We start from the raw sequence: 17,844 nt of genomic DNA, 5'->3' as shown, positions 1-17,844 counted from the left end.
GGACTATGTGAACCAAGTTCTGGTGGCCTCTGTCCAGTTACTAATGAACATGTGTCTATGTCACAAAAAATAACATCACAATTGGCTACTAATTTGCACCTCTGCAGGTAGGCAAGTGGACAGGTTGGCTAAACTATCTTTTTACCACTGTAGCGGGTAGTCCCTCCATGGCAGAGAAGAAGTACATTGGTGGGGATGTGAATAGAAGCGTGTGTTTCTATTAACTGTGGATAGTAGTACTTTCTGTCTGGGTAAATAGAGAACTTCTGTCTTCCAGCGTTGTTGACCTGGCACTCTTTCACATGCAGTTATAATAATAATAATAATAATAATAATAATAATAATAATAATAATAATAATAGCAGCAGGATCAATGGTTCTCCTCTGTGGGTATACATATAGGTTTACCTTTTATGTTGTACTGTAAATGAGATTAATGCTACAATACCCCTTTAGATGTAATGAGATTAGACCAAACGTAACTGGCTACAGAGACAAAAAAAAGGTAATTCAAGGACCAAGAAGAATTGAAAAAGTAAACTTTGTATTAAGTAGATCAGGTTTCTGCCTTTGCAGTTCTACAGTATATGGTGAAAGAAAACAATTGTGAGAGCCACAGTGGGGCACAGCTAGGGCAGATTAACTAACAGCTTAACAAGGCGGAGTGAAAAGAAGGTTCACTAGTTGCAAATAGGATTTATTTGGAGGTATCTTTACAGGGTTGTTCATTGAGTAGGAACACTAATTTCCATAGAGGTCAAGTCCCCGTGCTGGGGATGAGGAAGTGAGGTTTTGTAGGGAGCATTTTCAACAGGTTGCTTGAAAGCATTGCCCCTGGTTTTGTTAAGGAAGCGGGAACTTAAAGATCTGTAGGGCAGACAGGGTTTCAGTTTTAAGTGCCATCTGATTATTCATACTGGTACTTAAAAGTTTCCAAAATAAGATTTTTTTTTTTTTTTTTTTTTTTTTTTTACTGTATTTTATTTTAATTGCATGTTATTTTGAAGCTGAGCATAAAAAATGAAATTATTGTAAAATGGTTATAGCTAAATGCACATTACATTTTCATTACTAATTAGTTATCTGGAATGCAACATTGTTTGGCTTCAGTATACTTCTCCTGCCCAGTACCAGTAACTGTTATGAGGTGAAGGCTACAATTCCAACTAGGAAGACAAGGCAGTCTAACTAATGCATGTATTTTACAAATGTACACCCCAAAGGAGATTTTAAAAACCTTAAATCACCATTTAATTTGATTATTTTTATTTTATTGTGGAGCAGTGTGGAGTAGTGGTTAGGGCTCTGGACTCTTGCCCGGAGGGTCGTGGGTTCAATCCCAGGTGGGGGACACTGCTGCTTTACCCTTGGGCAAGGTACTTTACCTAGATTGCTCCAGTAAAAACCCAACTGTATAAATGGGTAATTGTATGTAAAAATAATGTGATAACTTGTAACAATTGTAAGTCACCCTGGATAAGGGTGTCTGCTAAGAAATAAATAAATAATAATAATATTCCATGCACTGTAATATTTACAGAGAAAGTGTTTCTTTTTTAGCTTTGTTTTTATCTAATGGTTGTACAGATGAATGATTCCACCTGACTGAATAAAAATAATGAAGATTTCATTTAAATCGGGATATGGTTAACGAGAGGGTAACAACTAATACAACGGTTTATTTTTTTGTTGAAAAAATCTGCTTAGACAGGGATACCATAGCTATTCTAAAGCAAATAAACCCATGTGTCTCTAAACTGTTTTTTTCAGTACAACACTTACGCACACAGCATGTCAAGACTGAGCTGGGATCCAAACCACCAGTGTGTGGGTACTTCTAAACCACCAGACAACCACTAGGGTCAGTGCCTGTCAATTTAGCTGGAATAACTGCAGGCTGATTGTATGCTGCATAATATCCTGTCCATTTAATTCACAATATAAATGTAATAATTCAACCTAATTGAATTAAATATACTCAATATTTTCAGCTGTATTACAGATCATTGCATCACTGATTTTCCCTTTAAAAACCACATTGAATACAATTGAACATGTGTGCATGTGTGTGCGTGTCTATATATATATATATATATATATATATATATATATATATATATATATATATATATAAGATCAACTCAGGTGAAATGGGAGTGTGAGAATTTTCCCTTTTAGCTTATTTGCTGCCAGCATACATTTTGCAAGGCAGTGAATTGGAGAACTTTTTTTCACCCTTGCTCTGCATCACTGAACATACAGCAAACATCATTCTTCGTGTTCAGGTAATCACATATGTAATCTGATTATATAGAATGCCCTTTTATGGAGGTAAAAAGGAAAACACAAATTTAAACGATTCACCCTGTCATAACGGTCTAGAAAGAACTTTAGGTTTTGTGCAGCAAATCCAAATTTTGGCTGGATGAAACCCTCCAGGTTTTCCTAACTACCAAGAATTTCAGTGTCGTGAGGATTGGTGGGTCGATTGTTTAAGCCAATAGGCTGGGAGTGATGTTAATGTTATTTCAGTGAGCATGAAGCACTGAGCCCATTAGCGAGCGAGTCACTGCTATAGAAAGCTATTTACTTAAATGCCAGAGCTTCTGCAGCTGAAGCCTAACAAGACCCCCATTCTTCAATCACTCCTCAAAATGCATTCATTTACATTGTACTGACTTTGACTGGGCAGCCACGAGTGGAAACGTTGCGGAGCAGCAATTTTGTGGACATCTGAACTGAAGCTAATGAGACCAAATGTGATTCTGTTCTAGAAAAAAAATGAGTATTTGGCTGGACATTTTGCGTATTTGTATCAGTTACTATTGAGGTAAGCTTGAGAACGATTTAGTTTATCGTGTTTTAATGTTGTTTTTTTTATTATTTATTATTTTTTAAAACATAATTGCTACCGTTTATAAAGTTAAGTTAGATAAGTTAAAATGTTTGGGTATGGTGCGCTTTGGAATGCGTCTCCCAGTGACTGCTGTCACCGTATCTTAACAACATAAACTTTTAATGGGGTTTTTACGGCACCGGGAGTCTGTAAATCGAAATATTAGACTGTGGATATTTGTGGTCGTGTTGCTAGTTATTCTACATAACCCTTTTGGCATATGAATTTCACTCAAAGTCTCTTTTTCAGTGATTTAAAAGCATGACTTCTTTTAAACAAGGGTGAATTCATTTTTTTTTTTTTTTTTTCACAGAGCAAAGGTTGTTCAAAAGTAATGTAGTCTGATGAAGTCTTGAATAATTATTGCCCCACTTAAACTCTTATTTCTGGGACTTTAGAAAACTAATTTTCAGCAAGAAATTTGTAGCATATGAACGGTGGTGTTATGTAAATTGAATGTTATTGTACAAGCGTGAAAAAAAAAAAAAAGTATTTCATTGCAGAGGAAGGCGTTACGTAACAGTAATTTATATGGAGTTAGCAAGAGTTATATTTATCGCATAGAATGTGAATAGTTATTTTCAGTCTGAGCAATAACCATTACACTACTTATGTATAGTTAATACGTGTTTTAATATGGCTACAAATCACATTTTAAAAAAATCTATCCAATTTCAGTAATATTAACTAGGATTCGCTTTGATCCCCAGTTGTCTGATATTTAGACCTCATTTCCAAATACATCAAAAGAAGATAACATAAAAAAGGGATACCTTTGAATAAAGCTAGTTTAAAGTACTGTTGTAGACTACTTGAAGTTTTGGTGTGCATCTGACGCCAGCAGACTCCAGATGTATGAGCTCAGCTGTTGCCTGTCACTTGGGTGACAACAACTGGTTGGTTCCCTTTTAAGCTTTTCCCTGTCCATTATTCCTCAGCTAATAAGTGTCTAGTCGCAACCCTTGTATTATCTTGAGTATACTCCTTTACCAGTACCAAGGGAGGTGGCAGTATTGTTTCCTTCTTCTCCACAGTCTATATCTCTCCTGCCCTTTTCTTATTATTTTCATGACAACCTGATGGATATATTTGGAGTCAGGCACTGACAAATGCTAAAGGATGCTGGTGAATAGGAAAGAAGAAAAAGTGATGCAATATTTGCCAAGCTGTTTCTTTCAAACAATATTTACTCCTAGCAGGGGACTGTAAACGTAAACAGCAGCCATTTATCTTGGCTGTCTGCTTAGGTTTTTAATTCAGCATGCCTGTAGTCTGGTGGCTGGGGCTGGCCTTGGACAGCAATCTGTCATTATGGCCACAGCTGGGGGCAAAGGAAAACAAAATATAGCACTCTGCTGGGACCAGCATCAGCCTTTAAACTCCATTGGCTAAGGAGTTGGGAAAGACTCTGGCCGAGTTCTCAGGCTCCAAGTGCAATGTTTATACAGAGGATTCCGGGGTCAACGTGACATTGGGGGTGGGGAGAGAAGTTGGTTAGCACCTCATCATAGCTCTGCAGACAAATTGTATGTTATTTTTATAGATACTTTGACACTATGCCATAGTAATTGTTTTAGGACATGGTGAACCTTCCACAGAGATGATGTATACACATTCTTTGAATATGTTAATACCATTTTAATACCATTTTACTAAATAGATTTTAGGGCTATAGTTTGGTTGGTTGATTGGTTGGTTTGTTTATGTCCTTATAACTGGGGCCCTTCTGAACTCCAGCCAAAGTGAATATTGCTGAAAAATATTTTAAAATAAAACCATCTGCCTAATTTATAAAATTTCCTTTCAAGTACAATAAAAATAACGATGATGATGATGATGATGATGATGATGATGATGAAAAACTTTGAAAGGAAGGTCGGAATGCTTGTCTTTGAAAAGCTCTAATTAAGGTAGCAGTGACCCCTAGTGGTGAGAGCTACAGTTTAGAGCCTGAAGAAATCTCGGCTCCGACACGACTACCTACAGGACTGTTATAATACATTCCAAGATTGTGTGCATGCATTTGACCCCAGAACAATTTTGACTTATCATACAAGATTGCTTTTTTTAAAAGGTTATTTTAAAAGCATTTACTTTATCATTTGGCTGATGATAAAAGGGATACAAATCAATTTTCTGTCTTCAGTTCCTTTTGAAGTGGTTCTAACACACAAATAAAAAACACAAACTGTTGTTAGTCTTTATCATGACTTACAAATTGCTTAAACAAAAAAAAAGTACACTCAATATATTTGCTTATTCTAGATAAATAATGGTCTCCAAACACTTTGGCCACTGTAGTTTGTGAAATGTTAGCAGTGTGTGGCGACTATTTACCCAAATAATGAAGCTAATGGTAATCGGCTAGCTTGGGTCAAATATGTACATTTTAATGTCAAGTAAAAAGGCTCCTCTGGGTTAATAGATAAGCCATTAAGATTAGACTCCGCTGCAGGTATAAACGACAGAGGAATTCCATCGTAGCAGTATCTCGCATGGTGGTTATGCCTTGTAGAAAGATACATAAATCATACGGGGGGGGGGATAGTCATTTTGGACGTCAGAACTGACACGCCTGCATGTTTGCCTTGAAAAATGTTTGCATGCTCAGTGCTTGATTAACTGACAAAATGATTTGTATTTCCTTTTTGTTTTTTTTTGTCAGAATAAGTTTTTTTGGAGGGGAGGTTTACAGGGGGCTTTCTACCTTGGTTTGGTGTTTGGTTTTATTTTAGGCTACTGTAGGCCATCGTGCCACTTGTAGCATTCATGGCCACTTTTGCCAGTTATCACAATGTGGGGGTGTGATCTTATGTTGTGTAGTTTGTCTAGATCGCATTGATTTATGCAAATTGTCTAATTGCCTATCTTGGTTGTAACTTTCAGTGTTTATCTGCATGATGTTGGCACATGTGTGCTACACTTTGGCAGACTCTTGAGCTTTTAAATGATTTTCCTAATGTTTTGTTTTGCCTGCACTTCAGCTGAATTTAATGTCCGTGTTCAAGAGTAGGGTGCTTGGTTTGGAAGCAAATACCCAACCAAATTACTCAGTTGCTCGCTGTACCTAAACATTTTGAGCAGAGCCTTCACTTTCAAAATAAGAAAAACAATATCTATAGGTAAGTTGGGACTGTTCATTAATGAAGTTAGTTGCTTGGTCCTCACTAGACCTTCTTGCAGAAATGCCTGGTATTTCTGCTGACATGCAAACCTGTTTGTAGTATCACTGCAGCTGCTATTTCAGTTGCTTAAGTATTGTCACATTTTATTTTGCTTTCTGATTCTCAGCTACCAGAAGACTGGTCTGCTCTCCTTAAGTTCTTTGCTATGCCTCCCACAAAACAGTTTAACCAGGTATTGTCTTTTTCAGCACCCACATTTTTCTATTTAGCTCAATTGCTTATTATCTGAGGTGCAGATCCTGGAAGCTAATAATTATGGTCTGACTCTGGTAGTGATTGTGTTTGAAATGTTTCCAGTTACACAAACTGTTGGCATGGTTAAAAATGGCTGTGTGCCAAAAAGTGTTTTAGAATGGCTGCTACTCTGACTTGAACAAGTGTGTTGGTTTGTGTCTGAGGGGAAATTAATTTGATTATATTGTATAACATATCTGTAATTTGTGCTTAAGACATTTTCCAAGTTGAGTCAAAGACCTTCTCTTTTTTGTGTCTGTGGATGAAATGTGCTGGTAAAAGGTAGAAAATGTATTTAAAATGATCTAATACCCATGTGACAGGCGTAATCATTTTTACACTAGAAGAAGCCTGAGAGGATTACACTTGTAAAGATAACAAATCAGCTGTTTCTTGGCTCGGGTGGTATGTGTCAATTACAGAGGTACAGCCAAAACATGTTGCAGCAAACAAATTAGGAATCGTGGTTCTCATAAAGACCTTTTTATTTTTATTTATTTATTTGTAATACATTGTGGCTCAGAAATATTGTTTCAGAGAAATAGCAACCACTAGACTCTGCATTATCAATGGGCAATGCTTTCCCTTATGCTTGTCTATGGCTTGTAACGTTACCATAAAGCACTAGTTTAAGCAAGTTTTGCTTCTATAAAATAGCTGGGACCAGATTGGACACTTTAGCTGGCACATGTATATGTTGACAAATTATTTAGACCACAGGTTAGTGGTTGAGAGGACAGCATGAATAACCTTCCATATTTAGGTAGGATAGCAGACAAATTGCCCCATGCATCTTTTATTATGGCATGTTTACAGAATGGCTTTCTGGTGCCATATGAAGTATTAGCAGCAAGGTAGCAAGAGTGTTCATACTGAGGTTCTTTATACACTGAGTGCTGGAATATCCTGAGCAATAAATACTGCTGTGCATACATCTTCACGCAGTGCTGATTTAGTGCTTGGAACCGTAGCAGTTTGAAAATGTACACAAAGCAATGTTTGTGTTTAGCCAAATTAATCATAGATTTCTTTGCAATTCAGTAATAACCTAAACACTTTGGCACGCACCTATCCAGAAACATCCTCGGATACTGCCAAACATGCAGAAAGTAGACCAGACAGCCTCCACATTTTGGGACTGTAGAAATAACATTGTCATGTAAGACATAAAGCAGTGGAGAGAGAGAATTCGCATAGACGAAGCAAAGCACAGAGTGTGTGCTGTGGAGAACTGTTTGTGGCAGCTTAGTGGGGAAAGAAATGATATGCGGCTTGTTTTAAATGATGGCTTTCTGTAAGTAAATGGACACAGACTAAATGTAGATATCTGTGCTCATTCCCTAGCATTCTTTTCAGCATGCATTTATTTAATGTGACACATTGTAGCAGGACTTGAAAAGCTTTTCATACACAATTACTCTTTGCACAAATGGAAGACAGTAAAAGTAATCTCAGAATAGACCATTTTACTTGCAGTATTTATTAATTATGTATTTATTTTCTCCTCTTATCCCCTCTGTTCTGCACTGTAAGCACATTTTGCTCAAGCGGAATCAAAACTCTGTTTGGGTTTTCTCAACAAAATGTAGCTAAAGCTCTTGGTTGCTGTTTAGCTACATATGCTTAACGTTATTTATGTCCAATGAAAGTGAGCTGAAGGCTTAATAATAGCAGACGCACTTGGTAACCATGACCACTAGGCTTATTGGGGGGGGAAGGAGGGGGGGGGGGCCAAATCTGGCAAGCCAGTCATAGTTCAATAACCATATATTGCTTGTCAAAGTTCTGCTTATTTGTGGGTAAAATGATCAGACCACCCTGTTAACGGAAGCCACACACAATACAGTATTTTAGACGTCTTGTTTTGCATTATCGGCCTATAGGCTCCCCTACCCCTTTACAGTAAGTCTGTCTGCACACAAAACAGCATTGCCATGGCAATGCTGTCAGGACATAACTTCAGAATATCTCAGTCTCCTAGAGAGATTTCTTTTTTTAGAAATGAGTTGGCCAGTGGAGGCCACATTGTTGCTCAGCTCCAGTCTAAGATAATCATTTATAGCTTTCCAGAGCCCTGGCTTGGTGTATGTACCTACTCCCCTTCCCCTCCCAAACAAGGCTGCTTCACTGGGCTTGTCTTCATTGTCAGAGGGGTAGATTCAAGTATAATTTATGAAATGGAGAAGGTCAATAAGAGACACAAATCAACCCCTACGGTCAATAGATTTGCCACGCTTGAAAGGAAGCACTTTTTTCTTTTTCTTTTTTTTTTTTTTTGTACCTTCTGCAGAGCAAGATGGAAGTGTGTTCTTGCCAACCTGAGTTCACTACAAAATTAGTGACTAGGTGGCGCTTTCAGCAAACTTTCACAATTTCAACTTTTTCCAAAACGTTACCCTTTTAGCTTTTTAGGCTATTGTATATGGTAGACTGTTGCAAACCCATAGTTAAAGTTAATCAAGTTCAATGCTTAAATAAACGCAAAACTATGCTGTCATTTTTGGCTTTGTATAAGAACAGGGACCAGAATTACAGTAAATATACCACCAAAATATGCATTTCTAATGAAATGTGTGTTTCTGTAGGTATGTGTAAATATATTTTTTTACATTCAGATTCATCTGCTTTAACATCTATGACTTGCGTTGGCACGCATTACTGCCACCTGATATTCCAAAAGTGCCGAAGGGCAGGTATGTCTCCAAGATAATTAGATACTGGTTCTATATATGCCAGACAGGTTTGATTTTTTTAAAATGCATCATGTCCTTAATTGGTTTGAGTACAGAACATTTGTGTTTTTAGACATTGGCAGGCTGTTTTTATCAGAAATTCCAAGGTACATAATTGCAAAGGCGCTGCAGTCACTTGAGAGGTTTGGAAAGGTCAGTCTACACAAGGACACTGAGAGTAACTAGTGTTTTTAGATGAAAGGACAAACTGTCTGCATTTCAGATGACATGCATGTGGGCATCATTAAACAGGCAGCACTAATAAAAGGCACCAGTTGTGGATGCTTTTGGTTTCAAAGGCAGCTTTTTATTTTTGCTCCAATCTAATTACAAGACTGCTCTGGTAAGCATACTGTAGTGCCCACCCCCTTTTTTTGGGGGGGGGGGGAGCAATTTCATTTACTGCTTTAAATATAAATGCATTCCATGTGTTATTGTTTATGGTCCCTACTCTAAAAAAATTCAATTACATAGGAAAAACTTAGAATAATTGTTTTAAAACTATCCAGATGGCGGGACAGCCTTTATCTGTTCAGCAGCAGACTAGGAAACAAATATTTAGTTTGCATACACCATTCTTTATTTATTTATTTTTTTTTAAACATAGTGTTGTTCCAGTCCTGTCCTCTAGGAGGTGGTAGACACCCATCTGATAATCCCTAGGGTCATGCAGAACCAACCCACCATAAACGGCTTGATTCTGTAGTGGGGCAGACCAACAGTTTCTGGTTATGGAACTCAATGATGTACATTTTTGGAAATAGGAAGTTTGACAAAGTACTAACATGTTCTACCAGTATTAAGCCTGCTGGGGGGATGCCCACAGCTATTATTGAGGAGCATTTTGTTTTTAAGGTGGATAAAAAAAAAAAAGGGAATCAGTGACTTCTGGAATTAGAATTTCATGTCCTGGGGCAAGGTCAGAAAGTTAGAGTATCTTGGTCATCCCCTTTGTTCTCCATCTGGAAATATGATTATTGTCTTATAAAGCATGTTGGGGCAAGTACACCATCTAGTAAAGTGTCTATTTGCTGTGATGTGTTCCCACAAGTAATATCCCATGTTTGACAGAAGCACCAAATCTATGCATCCTACCGTTTTCAACCATAAAGGTTTCCAGATCACCTTACAAGTATCCTGCCTGCTTACTGTATACCCTTATAAAGGCGTACTAAATAAAACTGCTGTTGATAGATATGTAACCCGCAAACCACCGTCCATCTTTTTTCCCTGATTGCAGAGCGTACAGGAGCCTTTGGCTTGATTACAAAGAGAGCACTTGATTCACTGTCTGCCGGATATTCTACAGATCGTGGAATATGCTCCGGAGCTGGTAGCAATTGGAGAGCTTAATGGAAGATCTCCTGTCGACCGTCAGGTGCTCAGGGATATCTCCAGCAGATGCTGGAGGATGAATCTTGCCTGTGAAAGTGTTTCTGTGTAAGAAAAAACAAATGCATTTCTGTTGCTAACTCACACAAATTGCATTGTATGAAACCACTGTTTTTAGTAACTACTGGGCGCAGACATTACTGAGGTCGAAGGCATTAAGTTTGTAAGTGGTGTGTTTGTGCCACTGACCCACGATTTTTTTTTTTTTTTTTTAAATCCAGTAAAGTGGCCAGACTACTTGGGCAAATGTAATTATCTAAAATAAATCAACTGTATAGTGAAACAAGTGAATGCCTGTGTTTGAGCAGTCAGTATACTTTCCACTAGAGAGAGTCCTGCTGGAATTTCCCTTAGGCACTTCAACATCTGGATCTGTAAAGAAAGTTTACCTCTCAATAACATGGTTGTTAGTCTAAAATGTGTGTTTTGGTATATGAATGTGGTGTGTTTTTTTTCTCAACAATTCCTTATGAAATTGTTGGGTTTGCAAACAGAGTTTCTGTAAACAGTCTTCTAAATGTTTTGCATGACTGCTTTCTGTGTTACAATTATTTTGAAAACTTTTGTAAGTGAAATTAAAGGTTTGGTCCTAATTTAATATTTAAATGTTTGTATGTAGATGCAACACTGTTTGGATCAATTTAATGGACACACTTGTTTCCAGTTCGTGTCAAATCCAGATGCCAAATTTTACGGTGTAGAATGGATCCACTTTTAGACTGCGGTCAAGTGAAATGCTTAAGCACTTGTGCTCATGTGCTGGAAGCTCTGTATATTAACTAATGCTCTATCTACAGGGGCCTGAAATATTCTTACTTAAAGTGGAATAGAATGGAATGGAGACCACAATTGGAAACATGTGCTCAAAAAATCACTTCTTTACATATTGTGGTTAGATTATTTTTAAGCCATTGTGGCATCCTGAGAGATTCTTAACAGCAGTTTTCCAGATATTCATCTTCTAGAACACAACACAAATACTGTGTTTTTTTTTTTTGCACGCTTACTGTACATCTGGTTTAAAGAAATTCTGAATTCTTGATTGGAAAAGACTAACATGGTATTATGAGCTTAATTAGACACACCTGAGTATTACAAACACTATGGCTAATTAATCTACCAGTAAAAATTGGAAAGGGGGAGGTGGGGGGGGGTGTGAACAATCATGCTTGTTGTCTGGGCTTATCAAATGTAATTGGGTCGTTTTAAAAGGAGCACAGCTGAACCTAAATGGGTTGTAAATGTTTCTATTTTATATAATGTGTTTCACAGGGAAATCTCCAAGCTCATGCTGTGGGTTGGTTAGGGGCCTGCTTACAGGTGGGTCAATATTAACAGTTGCCAACCTGGGACAGTCCTTCAATTAAAAGGTCCTACCTACAATGGCTCTGTAGATTTACAAAAGAAGGCTTGTTTGTCCTCCCTTAGAGTTTTAAAGTTCAAAGAGGGAAACTTGTTTGGAATGCTCACAAAGTCTTCTTGTTGAGGGGTGGCGGTAATATTGTGAGCCAGCTGCACACAAGGTGTACAGAGTTTAAGGTGCCTGTAGTAAAATATGCAAAGCCAACTGTAGTTACAAGATTGCTTTGTCAACCTTGTTGAACCCCAATTCTATACAACTTAAATGTCTGATCTCTGATCAGTTGTCCTTTTTTAAAGAGAAATAATTTTAAATAAGCACAAACATTGCCCAGAATGAGAGTAGCTTTGATGTTCGAATTGGATACGTGCATATTCATTATTCGGTTTTTAAAGCTTAGTAACGTAGAATATGTTGTATTAATCCCATCTGGCTGCTTGAAACAGGAAGCTCAGTGTACCTCCCTCAAAACCCTCTGCTTGACCTTTTTCAAACTGCTAATAATTGTTGCAGGGGAAAGGAAGTCAGCATATTTTGTTATCCAGCTCTTTTAAGCTTGGGTTTTGATACGGAGGTATGAAACGGGGCAACAAACTTCCTATTTCAGTTTCATCAAGTTAATAATAATAATAAGTCATTGGAGCCATTAAACAAAAGTATGATTTGAAATGCCCATGACGGGATACATTCATAAGTCAGGTATGGAATAATAAACGGACAGCTGATCAAAACAAACCCAGGCCTCGTCATTAAGCAGATGTTTTCTATTAATTCTGAGTGAAAGTAAATGATCGCAATTAACTAGATGTTTAAGTCAGGCTGTAGCATTCATCCACATCCCTGCAGATCTGATCTCTTCTGTAGTCAATTATTATTATTATTATTATTATTATTATTATTATTATTATTATTATTATTATTTGAGGGGCTTTTAAGGATTCTCTAAATGTTTTGATCTATAACTGAAAATAGACTGGGAATATTCTCAGATAGAGCTCAGCTGTTCCTAAAACCACTACATCATTGAGACTCAATTCTTGCCTCAAATGATTTCTGAATTCGGTCAAAAAAAAAAAAAAAAAAACTAAATATTGACCCATTGTCAGCTTTTGCTTTGTTGTGGGATCCTGGTGTCTGTAGAAAAGATGGGGTTGTAAAGTGCAGGGCAAGATTCTTTGACGGCTGCCCCTTTTTGAATTTCTGTGGAATAGAAAAAGATCTGATGTTTTGTTTCTCTATGCATGTTCTGTTTGAGCCCCCTATTCTCTCCTCCTCCTCTCCCCCCCCCCCCCCCCCCCCCCAACCCGGTTGCATTATGGTTTTGGCACAATTTAAAGCACTGAAAATGTCAGCATGACAAACTCGCTGGCTATTTCACTCAGTCATGCAAATTAAAATTCCCATAACTTCTAGGAGTGATATTTTCACTGAGCCTGTGAGTATTATTCGATATAGGGGATATTTCAACATAGGGCAGATGACTTGATTATGGTAAACTAATAGAAATCTTTAGAATGGATCTACAGATTAGACAAAGTTGAGACTTTGCCAGTTATATTCCCCCCCCCCCCCCCCCCACACACCCATGGTTCTTGCTAATCTTTTATTGGCATTGACTCTGGGTTTCATACATTCCTGGACAGATAACAGCATCTTATCATTGCTAACAGTATGTCCTGGTATCCTATACATGACCTTGTTACTTCCCATATGTGAACTCGATCAAGGCTTATGCCCTTACGAGTCCTTGATTTGACCTCAGATCTCTCTCTTTTGGGTGTGCTGTGCTCCATGTTCTAGGAAATGACATTTTTATCTTGATTTCTGTTTAGGAGAGAGAGGCAGAGCACTGATGTGTGTATGACCTTTGGCAAAATGAGGTTTGGTTTTGGCGTCCGTCACCCTCTATTAACGTTGGTACCAGTCAAGACTGATTTGTGTTTGTTTATGGATTTAGTGTACTAATTAATAAACTTAATTTGGTAGTTTGCAAATTAAATTATCTATAGTAATTTGTGCGGTATTTTCAAAAAAAGGGTACATTGTATGAAATTGGTGGTAATCCTTTTAAATGAGTTTTGGGCATGGTCATCTCCTGAATTCCCTCCCAAGACCCAAATGGAAATGAGCCCGTCAGTTTGAGTCCATTTCTATCATTTAAGTGAGTGAAGAAAGCAAGAGTGATGGAAGTGAATGAAACATTTTGTTAAAGTAGACTGACGCTAAAACAAGTGTCCTGTAATTGCCTTTTAAAAACCTATGTGGATGAGAAATCATTATAGACTGCTGCTAAGGTGTTTTGTGTCCCATTTTGTTTGTTTTAAGGGTAGAAAGTGTGAAAAGTGGGTTATTTGAAATGTCAAGATTTTGGTCGTCTGTTTTGATATTTGGTTTAAATGGAACATAACCTCAGTACAATAATTATAGGTGTGGTATTTTTAGTGAGTTAAACGCAGGAAGCACACCAGCTGCAGTCTGCATTCTGATAAGCAAGCGTTTTGTTTTTTCCATAGCAGACATACTGTATGCACGACACTCTCCCCTCTATGTATCTGATTCCAATAGTGCAAATGGCTGTGGCCTGTATTTTGTCTAGACAGTAATGTCTCAAGACGTTCAACAGAGGGAGCCGATTGCCTGGGCCAAACCTTTCCACCTCCTTGCTGTGACCTAAGATGCAGCTTGACTTATTTGATTAAAACCAGTCATATACATCACAGCAGGTGACTAGCTCTGCTGGACATTGCTTCTTCTGTGACCAATGTAAATTGCATCCGTTGTTTCAGGGCAGAGGAGGGGCGGATTGTGAACCCTGAATGTAATGTAACATGACAGGTTCAAGGTTCAATAGTTTTGGAGGATTACTGTGAAATGGTAAGGACGTGTTATGCCCTTATAAAAATGAAGTGATTTTATGCTTCAAAAGTTCACCTTTCACAAGGGCATGGCAAACCTGACCTTTTCGTTCCATTTAAAGTAGAATGTATCGGTTACAATATCACAATAAAGAGGGAGGTTAAAGCACTATAACTCCAGTAAGCTATAATAAAACCAGCCCTTTAGTCTAACACAATGGTGCTCACAGTTGGAATCCTAGAGGATGAAAGCATGAGAGGTCATTTAACCTACTCCAGGAATTAAGGAATAGAATCATAATATTGCTAAATTTCAATTGATTCTTCAAATCGGATCAATCATGGCAAGTTATTACTGATTCTTATTGGGAGGTCTAGTCAATCCCAGTCTCTCTTTGTGAGTTCCATGCAGATATATATTATAGGTAATACTATTCAACATTGTCTGCTGTCGTTTGTAAACTAAATTTATGCCAATTAAGATGAATTAGCGTGCATCTATCTATATCTATATCTATCTATCTATCTAATATTGCATTCTATAAAAATTAGACATGCACATGGATGTAATTAGGTCATTGGAAAAGACCTATCTGAGACATTCTAGTGGAATGTTAATAGTAAGTGGGATATGGATTCAAGTGACTGGCGTGAATGGCTATGAAGGCAGTATTGTTAAACAAGTCTTGTTGCTGGAATTATTTCTGCACAGGGATTACTGCTTCTACATTATCAAACTCCTGTTTCCTATACCCACTTACAATAACACTTTGGCATTTGGCAACCTAATTTTGATCAAAGCTTTGAGAGGTTGTTCTCTCGCCTAACTCAGATCATGTCTCAGTCTTGCACTTGAAATAAAAGTGAAGGAAAGAAAACCTTCCCCTAATCTAGTAGATTGTGTCCAATTATAACACTTGGAATGGCTTACATGTGACAAACTCTACCAAAGTAATATCATTGGAGAGAGATGTTAAATTGGTTTGTTTACTGCCCCCTACATTAAACAATACCATACAGCTGTATAATGTAACCTGACATACTTTGGAGTCTTGGATAAATTTAAATTGTATGGGGAAAGTTGGGCACAACATGTTTTGGGATCACCGATTTTAAATTCTTCAGAGTATGAGTTGCCACAGGTGTCGGTTTGCAAACTTGGTTCCACTTGACCCTGTCGTCACAAATCTTGTTGGTGATGAAATCTGAAAGTTATGTACACAGAAGACCTTTTTAGATAGAACTTTTTTTACATGACAGTGAGGACTCGGACCAGGACAACCAATGCATATTGTATTTAAACAAGTGGTGGTGAAACTTCTGAAACCTTTGGTGATTGTAACTTCTTAGTAATTAAGTTCCGGCAGTCTTCTAGATTTAACCCACTTTTGCAAACAAACATGTTGGGGCAAGTTTGGGAATCACATTACTTGTAAAGAAAGGGGGAGGGGGGGGGGGGGTTTATTCCACAAGTTGGAAATACTTGGCTGATCAGCTCCTAAGAAGTTTAGGATGGTAAACAATAACATTTAAAAAAAAAAAAATCATAATGATAAAGGGTACATGGTATGACTTATGGATTTGTTGTAAATGTTTGTATCAGTAAGTTTCTTTTTTGCACAATTTTTTATTGTGATGGGGTGACAACCATTTGTTTAGTAACTTGTTGTTAAAGGCTTCATTTATAGTCATCTTCTATGTTGCTCAATCATACAGTATACTGTGACTGTAGTCTTGAAAGAAAGAACACAACCATTTAGGGTCTCAAATATTTTAAAATAGTTTAAAATGCTTATTGTGGTTTTTTTTTTTATATAAAGCAGTCAGAGTATGTGGAGATGAAGACTGAATATTGACTTCAGCCATACTAGAAGGGATTACATTCTGCTCAACATTGTTATCTGGTGTGACAAGCATTATGTGAGCATATGCAATGGCAAATTCCATTCAGTCCTCAGTCTTCTGTCAACCTTTAGTTCATTGTTTTATTGGTTGGACTAACGTTAAACATTAAGCGTGAGCTTCATTTTTTTTTAGGTAACGCAAATATAATGGATATTTGTTGTACCTTAAAGTGAAAGTGTTTAACCCCTTGTAACCCAAGTGTAATTCTAAGCTTATATTCTATGACCTAACATGTCCATTGTTAAATTTATATAGTAGTTTCCTCTGTTTACCCATGGTAGCTGAACCGTGATACACACCATTGTTTCTGCTAAGTTCCAGGGAGGTAAAGATAAGGTAACTTGTCCAAGATCACTGAGGGTATGAAATCGAGACCTTCCGGCTCACAGCACTCTTCAGGATATGCTTGCTGTCTCATTGTAAACAATTTTACAAGAAATCTGGAATCCTTTTAGAAATGCCATACTAATTGTCATGGTTTTTCTATTCTGGCACTTTTTTAAAGCAGTGTGCTTTGACTAGCTTTATATTTCAGGCCAATATCTGCATATTTTTTTAATTCTCAGCTGATTTAAATATTAAGGCAAAACTAGAGCGTATGAACCTCTCTTCTTTCTATACAGACTACCCCATCCAGTTAGTCGGTACAAATGGTTACTGTACCAAATATTTTAAATATTTAAACACATATTAATAGGGTAGCTCTGTAGCAGGTAATGTTTTCAACAGTCTTGCCTCAATGCGCGTCGAGCATCAAAAAGCTTCCTCAAAGACTTTTCGCCCACAGCTTTGCTGAAGACCGTTGTCAGAGGTGGCTTTGAATCTGCTGCAGGCATGCAGGTCAAAATATAAAAGACTAAATAGAAAAATTAACAAGTATCTGGTTTTTAACAGGGCACAATTATACCTTTTCAAATGAGTGCTGACAGATCATATTTTAGGTAAGGGCCCAGTTTTCAGAAACATTCATATTACTCGACTAGGCAAACGTCCTGTGCAATTTTGCATGTGGACTGTGCTACAACACAAGCAGAAATCTAGATTTTGTGGTGGTGTTGTTGTTGTTATTATATATTTTTTTTTTTTTTTTTTTTGGTGTGTAAAAATATGATACAAGCATTGGAAAGGGATTTTCAATTATGTTTGTAAAAGAATTTGGTTCGATGAGGGGGTGTTAGTTCACAGGTTGTTGGGACATGTTTGGCTTGTGAGCAGGACCCAACCCCAGGAGGTTTACAGTGAGGGCAGTACCAGGTGTGAAGTGCTGTTCAAATTGTTCAGCTAG

General features: G+C 37.5%; 1 protein-coding gene across 1 annotated transcript in view; it reads left to right on the top strand.

Annotated features, from left to right (window-relative positions):
• The first annotated feature begins 2,520 nt into the window (after window positions 1-2,520).
• Window positions 2,521-17,844, top strand: part of LOC117416188 (prickle-like protein 1) — a 32,600-nt gene continuing 17,276 nt past the window's right edge. The window contains exon 1 of the mRNA XM_034027264.3: window positions 2,521-2,830. The gene's annotated coding sequence lies outside the window, so the exon portion shown is untranslated. The remainder of the gene's footprint in view (window positions 2,831-17,844) is intronic.

Source organism: Acipenser ruthenus, chromosome 7 (genome assembly GCF_902713425.1).
Source record: "Acipenser ruthenus chromosome 7, fAciRut3.2 maternal haplotype, whole genome shotgun sequence".
Taxonomy (NCBI): Eukaryota; Metazoa; Chordata; class Actinopteri; order Acipenseriformes; family Acipenseridae; genus Acipenser; species Acipenser ruthenus.
The sequence above is the reverse complement of the archived record's forward strand: the minus strand, read 5'-3'. Positions and strand labels throughout refer to the sequence as shown.